Source organism: Trachurus japonicus, unplaced genomic scaffold, assembly GCF_045865225.1.
Source record: "Trachurus japonicus isolate A0001 unplaced genomic scaffold, Traja_1.0 AP030256.1".
Taxonomy (NCBI): domain Eukaryota; kingdom Metazoa; phylum Chordata; class Actinopteri; order Carangiformes; family Carangidae; genus Trachurus; species Trachurus japonicus.
Genome location: NW_028220389.1, coordinates 1 through 8,147, shown reverse-complemented (window position 1 = coordinate 8,147; position 8,147 = coordinate 1).

Below are 8,147 nucleotides of genomic sequence, written 5' to 3'. Positions count from 1 at the left end.
GGTCCTGGTCCTGGTCCTGGTCCCGGTCCCGACGTCTTCCTCTGGGCTGCTGGGTAACGATGGTGTCGTAGTTTTTTTTTTTTTTTTTGATACTGACCTTTATTTTGTCTATTTTGTTTTGTTTTGTTTTGTTTCATGTGTTGAAATGTTTGTTGTTTGTTGTTGTTGTTGACGCTGTCGTGGTTTTGTGTTGGGATGTGGATCTGGATCAGGACTCTTGGACCTGGTTCCTGGTCCTGGTTCTGGTTCTGGTCCGACTCATAAACTGTGAAGTGTCTGAACCCTGGTCAAACGAGAAAAAAGAAAAAAAAAGAAAAAAAAAAAAACTCAATAAAGTTGAAGTGAACCAAGTCTGAGTCGTTTGTGGTGAGTTCAGGTTCCTCAGAGAACGTGGGAGAAGTCACTTTCTGGTCCTGGACCCAGTTGTTACAAAGGGTTAAAAACTGATCGGATTTTGGATCATTGATCAGATCAAATCTTGAAAATGGATCAAACCTTCATCAGTTTGTGTCGTTCAGAGCTTTTTAGTCGGATCAGGAAAACGTTGATCCAGAACATCAGGATTATTCTGATCCCAGCAGTTTGGTGGATTCAGGAACAAAATGGGATTTAAATTAAATGTTATCTGGTCAAATAAACAACATTTATAATGTAGAATATATAAAGTTTTGATTATTTCACAATTAAAGAACTTTTTCCCAACAATTAGCAAATTTAATGAGATTTGAAGTTTAAATTTGAAACACATGGGGAAATGTTCCCAATGTATTTGACTGATGTACTGTATATTTGCATTTTTAAAATCTATTTAAACAGCCAGACCAGATGAGATCATTTCTGGCTGTTTAAAAAACACTGAAGAAACAAAAAACCAATCCAACAAAGTATAAATGAAACAGTAATCTCTTTCAATGAAAAAAACATTTTTTTAATTGCTTTATATATATATACGGTATATATATATAATTATATACAGAACAATACAATTCTCTTTCTCTTTCTTGTTTTTGTTTTGTAGTTTTATTGAGATTTTTGGGGATTATTCTGTTATATGTATTTTAGTGATTATGTATGTAGTTGGTATATTTGTGTTTAATTTTTGTATGTTGTTATTTATTTGAGTCTGATGTAAAGGATTTATATCCTGTATCAGATGTTTTTCATTAAAATTAAATTAAATTTCATTAAATACATTTTTTGCCAGGGGTAATAGTTACAGGGTATCCGCGGGGTCTTAAAAAGTCAAAAATTTGAAAATCTAAATTTTAGGCCTTAAAATGTCTTAAATTTGTTGAATTATTGTGTTCAAGTCTTAAATAATTTTAGACAGGTCTTAAATGTTCTTATGCCCACCATGGGCGAGCATTTCACTCGCATTTGCCCCTAAAAAAAAATACATGTGTGAACCGGGAAAATCACAAAAAAGAAAGAGCTCAACCTGCGATTGGTCAAAAACTACAAATCCCACAATTCTCTGGCCTCAACAATAACAGTAGTTAGTGTAAGTAAGGGAGAGTGGAGCTGTCGGTGAAAAGAGGAAACAACGCCACGTCTGGTCCTGTTCTATGTTGTCCGTTCACACCGTCACCGTTTATTCGTTACGTCCGCGGTGTAAAAGGCCGTGACGCAAAGACGCGATTAGGCGCGAGACGCGATTAGGCGCGCGACGCGGTATACGCGACTTTTTTTTTTTGCGACGCAATACACGCGATTCTTTTATGGCGACGGGACCATCGCGTCTTCGTCTATTTCATCGTGTTTGGTGGGAAGACCCACAAGGGGCTTCCCACCAAACACGAGGAACGCTTTTTTTTTCGCGCGAGCTTTGACGCGCGACCAAACGCGAGATACGCGAGATACGCGATTTGACGCTCGTTTTGACTCGTGTAAAAAAAAAAATCATTTTCACTACAACATTTTTTATTTTTATTTTTTCAAAGGAGGTTAAATCGAAAGCAACTGGACTTAGTTATTTGTCTGAAGACGTTTCACCTTCATCCAAGAGGCTTCATCAGTTCTACGCATCTGACCAGGCTGGGACTGGTCCAACTGGTCTGGAGACTCAGTATAAGTCCGGTTGCTGAGACTTTAGAGTCAAAGAGGAGCAGTGCGTCTGCGTCGCTGTGTCGGACTGTTTGGATTTAATGAAGAAGCTGCACGGTGTCCTCCCGTATTTTACCTGGGTCGCTACCGGAGCTTGATAAATGGAGAGAAAAAACAAACGCCAGGCGCACGTCGCGGTGGAACCGAGAACAGCTGAGTTTTCCTCCTCCAGCTGAACAGCTGATCTGTGATCTGTGGTGAAGACGTACAGAGACCTGCCACTGTGTCACGGTGCATTAATATAAACTTCAACCTCAGAGCTGTCTGTCCTCAGACTGTCCTGACTGTCCCTGAACACCACACAGAGACAACATGGAGCTGTGTGAGGTTGAGTTTTATTTATCATGATAATGAATACATACTTAGTAACAAGCCTGTAAGTTCAACACATCAGTATGCTACTGTGATTTAACTAGCCTAGTTAAATAAAAAGATGTAGTTTAATACCATAATATCTAGGGCTGACCAAAGGCCAATGTCTTTACTTCATGTGTCAAATATTTATTACTTGTTGCTACGACTCATTTTAGCTTCTTTCACCAAACTCCCATGATGCACTGAGCTCCTACATCCCATCCTTGATCTGTAGGGCTGCTGTGTGTGGACCAGATGCTGCCGTCACCATGACAACGTCCCAACGTGCAGGAGGACACACGCGGTCAGAAACTCCAGAGGTCAGAGAGAAGGTGGGAGGTCCTCCGCTCTGATTGGCTGAGAGACCCCGACTCCTCTCCCAGGACCCAGGACCGGCCCAGTCATGTGACTCTGAGTGGAGGGGGGGGTAAGAGGGTAAGAGGGTAAGAGGGTAAGAGGGGGGGTAAGAGGTGGGGGTATCTGTCGGTCACATGACCTGGAGACTCTGACTAAAATTAACCAGCAGCTGATCTGATCTGAGGTCAAATTTCTCAGCAGCATGGACGACGACTGTTGCCGCTGCGCTGAGACAAGGTGAGAGCTGCTACACTGAGACTGTACTACTACAATAATACTGCAATACAATACTACTACACTGTAATAATACTACCTCACTGTTATACTGGAGTACCACAGTACTGCAATACTACAGAGCTATAGTAATACAACACTAACTACAACATGACACCAGTGTTCACCGACTACAACACTAACACTGTGGTACTGTGTGATACTACTACAACACTGTACAGCTGTACTCTGATAATACAACACTGTAATACTACAGTACTACAATAACACAGTGGTGCTATGATAATACTACTGTAATTATACTGTAGTTCTACAACACTGTTAGATTACAGTACCACAACACTGTAACACAACAGTCCATTACTGTGATAGGATACTACACAACAATAACACTGTACATTGTTATATTACTGCACTGTAATACTACAGCACTAATGAAAATACAACTAACAATACTTTTAAGATACTACACTGTAAACTAAATGTACTACAGTAGTTTTTTTTTAATTCTATGTGTAACTGACAACGTGAAGATAAATGGGGAAAAAATCAAATAAATCACAGACGTTGTTTCACCAGAACAATGATTTTCTCTTATATTGTAAATTTCAGTTTTCCTTTATTGTCATCGAGCAACGAAGCACAACGAAATTTATGTGCATCTCTCCCTAATAACTTTAAAAAGGATAAAAGAAATATACAAAGAGTAATTTAATATACATAAAAAAAACACATGAATTTAAATAATAAAAATAATAGATTAGGCCTTGTAGTAATGTAATAAAGTTGCATTATAATGGAATAAATGTGTAATAATCTGCCACATTTTGTAATAAAATTCTTAAACGCAATATGTAATAAACTTTGCCGCATTTTGTTATAAGTTGTTACATTTTGCATTAGTTACAAAATACAAATGTAGCACTTTTTTTTATATAGAAAATGTAATAATTTTGTACAAAATGTAACATTAACGTTTATTACAAAATGCGGCAAAGTTTATTACATATTGCGTTCAAGAAGTTTATTACAAAATGTGGCAGATTTTACAAAATATTACATCATGAGGTGAAATTAATTACATTATTACAAAATGCGGCCTCAATACAGGCCTCAATTAAATGAATAATTAAAAAAAACAAACAATTTATTTAGTAAAATAGAAATTAAATGAAAGAAATGAAATGTTTTGTATTTGTTCCTACAGGATGATCAGGAGGAGAGCGAGGCTGCAGCTCAGAGGTCAGAGGTCATCTCGCCTGTCCCCCCGTGCGGCGCTGTGACGTCGTCGTCGTCGTGGTGACCATGGTGGGGGGCGTGGCGGTGTGCGGCTCCATCAGCTCGGTCAGAGCTCTGTGGGAGACCCGGATCAAGAGGAGGAGGGAGGAGCAGGACGAGGAGGAGCAGCAGAGGAGGAGGAGCGGCACCGAGCGGCGCTCCAGACTCAGCCTGGGGGTCTGGGAGGACCGGGCCCTTCTGGCTCGACTCAGACAGAAGCTGCAGACCGAGGACGGACGGCTGGTGCTCCGCATCGAGCAGGAGGAGTGGAAGGTATCAGATTATTGTCCTGGTCCAGTCTTCAGTCTGATGCAGGGGCCTAGCTTAAGGTTAAACATTTGGGGGGGAGGTTAAGATCTCTGTCTGTATAGGGATTTTTTAAAGCAAAAAAGTCAGTGTATGCATGAAAAAGTGCAAAATCATTAACTTTGATAAAACGACAAGGCTTATTTGCCTCTTTATTTTGTCATTTCCATATTAGAATATGGGCTTGACCAATCATGACCAGGGAATACCACATCATAAAATAACGGTGTAACTAACGATGCTACTTTTTCAGTGACAGGTAATCAAAAAAGTTACCTTTCCCCCGCTATAACGCCGTTACTGTTACTGACAATAAAATGCACCGTTACTTGACTCAAGAAGTCCCATCAGAAAATAATAATACATCTGTTAAAGTGTACGTTTGACTTTTTTTTCAGTCCATAAACCGACTGGTAGAAAAAAAAACATGTATCTGGAACGAACCAACTCCAGAGTTGGGAGGGAGGTTACTGGGATGAGTTCAAGTAATTTGACATATTTCAGCATTTTATATTTAAAAAAGCAACGCAATTGTTACTTTTATTATGTAGTAATTCAGTTACTAACTCAGTTACTTTTTGGTAGGGCTGCAATTAAGGATAATTTTCATTATTGATTAATCTGTCGATTATTTAAACCATTAACCAATTAGTTGTTTGGTCAATAAAATGTTAAAAAAATGTTGAAAAATATCAATCAGTGTTTCTCAAACCACCAGGCGACGTCCTCACATGTCTTGTTTTGTCCACAAACCAAAGAGAGACTCAGTTCATTGTCATAAAGGAACAAAGAAACCAGAAATATTCACATTGAAGAAGCTGCAATCAGAGAATTTGGACTTTTGTTCTTAAGAAACTACTCAAACTGATTATTAGATTATCAAAATAGTTGATAATTAATCGATTATTGTTTGATTAATCCAGTAATTTTGTTTTTTTTTAATATCATAAATGACACCGTTGGTCTGACGTGAGTGTTTGTCTCTGCAGGTCCTGCCGGGCTGTCTGGTCCAGCTCAACCAGGTCCAGGAGTGGCAGCTCCACCGGACCGGACTGCAGAAGATCCCTCACTTCATCTCCAGCTTCCAGAACCTCCTGGTGCTCGATCTGTCCCGCAACGGCGTCTCTGAAATCCCCAAACAGATCGGTCAGTAGCCTACCTCCGACAGGTCAAAGACCGACCCTGTAGCCGGTCTCACCATGTGTCCTCCTGGTTCTGGTTCTGGTCTCAGGGATGTTGACGCGGCTCAGAGAGCTGATGCTGAGCTACAACCGAGTGCAGGTGGTTCCCGAGGAGCTGAGCGGCTGTGAGAGTCTGGAGAGACTGGAGCTGGCCATGAACCGGGAGCTGGACCACCTCCCTGACCAGGTACGGACCAGGGGCCGGATAGGAGTCGACTTATGAGTAAAACAAATTATTGACTAAAAGAAAAAAACAAATTAAAATTAAAAAAAACAAACCGAGTTCACTTCATGCACGCGCACCTGCGTCCGCGTGACGTCACAGCGTCGCACCTGGAACAGCGTGAAGAGAAAGTGAAGCAGCTGAGATTCTGACGTCACTTGAAGTCTCTTTTTTTTGTCTGTAGTGTTGTTGTTGTTGTTGTTGTTGTTTAATTCTTACTGTCTATCCGTTAAAGTTGCGTTATTTAAAGGGATAGTTCAACATTTTGGCAGATTTTCTTATCACCATAACCCTCTATAGCAGTAGGTTCATCACCTTTAATTATTCGGTGCATGTTGTTTTGAGATCGGCGGGGCAGAGACGTGAGCTGAGCTGCTCAGTGAACACAGTCAAACTCATCAAATAAATACACAATCCAACAACTCCACAACACTCTGGAGGACAAGTTGTGAGCTGCACATTCACCACGCTATGAGATAATAACACAACGTTACCAGACAGAGTTGTTTTAGAGGGAAATACATGCAAAACCGCTGATGCGTGTTGCCTTCAGGGACAGTATTTCTTTAAACAGTCTCTGTATTTCCCTCTACAACAACTCTGTGTGGTAACGTTGTGTTATTATCTCATAGCGTGGTGAATGTGCAGCTCACAACTTGTCCACCAGAGTGTTGTGGAGTTGTTGGATTGTGTATTTGATGAGTTTGATGAGGGAAACCAAGAAATCCCATGAGCTCTGAGCAGCTTTATTTAGCATTAGAGGGAAATGCAGCCGGAACTACATTCCAGACACGGCTGCTGGGCGGAGGGATTTTTAAAAGAGAAAGTAGTTCAGAGTATTTGCTTCATGTGTTGTAATGTTACATAATTATACATGATTATTTCATTAATTATCCCTTTAATGTCAGGCTACAAAGAGTCCAGGTGTTCAGGTGTCTGACAGCAGCACATCTGGTCGTCTGTCTGGACCTGTCTGTACCTGACCGTGTGTGTGTGTGTGTGTGTGTGTGTGTTCTCTCCCGGTCAGCTGACTCAGCAGTACCGCCGCCGGTGTTTCCGGCTGCAGAGCTTCAGACCGGTCCGGACCGCTCCGCCGTTTGTCTCCACATGTGACCGGAGCCTCCAGATGTTCAGCAGGAGGACGCTGCACTCCACCGCGGGTGAGTCCAGAACCAGAACCAGAACCAGAACCAGAACCAGACCTGGACCTGGACCAGACCTGGACCCTGGTGGTCTTCAAACTAAAACCTTTTTCAGTTCATTCTCAGGGTTTTTTATTTTATTTTATTTTATTTTAACACGTTTGACAGATCTGGTTCGTCCAGATTCAGGTTTTCAGGAATTGAGGAAGTCGGCCGGTGTCGAGTATCCTCACCTGTCCCAGGTGTTTCCTGGTTTCTTCTGATGGACTCAGAGAATCCAGACCAGCAGGTTTTTATGACTCTCCGGCCGATACCGATCATAAACCTGCCCACACCGACACCGACCGCTGAATGGATGAGAGAATAATAACAACCCTCCACGTCCTGTATTTACGATCTTGTGCATCACTTGAAGAAATAAAACCATTTATACTGAAATAAGTAAATACAATCAAGATTTTAAAGGAATAGTTCACCAGAAAATTTAATTCAGTGTATTAGATTAATAGGGCCCGACACAGAAATGTCCATAAAAACTACACAAAAACCATTTTATATTCCTCCTTACTGCTTGTTCGCCGCAATCCAAATGTCCTGAAGGGAGATAGTCCAGAGTTTACACTAAACTATGTAATTCAGGACATTTTTACAGCCTAAACAGTCCTGGATTGAATTTGCCTGGGGCGCGCTCTTGTGTTCACACAATGCACTCGCTTGCACTACAGAAACTGCAGCAGACAAATTTTTTCTTCTATCTTAAAAAGTATCAAATCGCAGTTCCTTCTTGTTAGATCAAGATTCAGACAGGTGAAGCTGCTCCCACTCGGTGGTTGAACGCTGTGTGTTTCACGCAGTCAGCTTCCTGATCTGAGCTTTGAGAGTGCGACGATCAACAATCGACCTGTTCAGGCTCCAGATATCGGCCGATTGATCGGAGCATCCCTGATGATGATGATGATGATGATGACG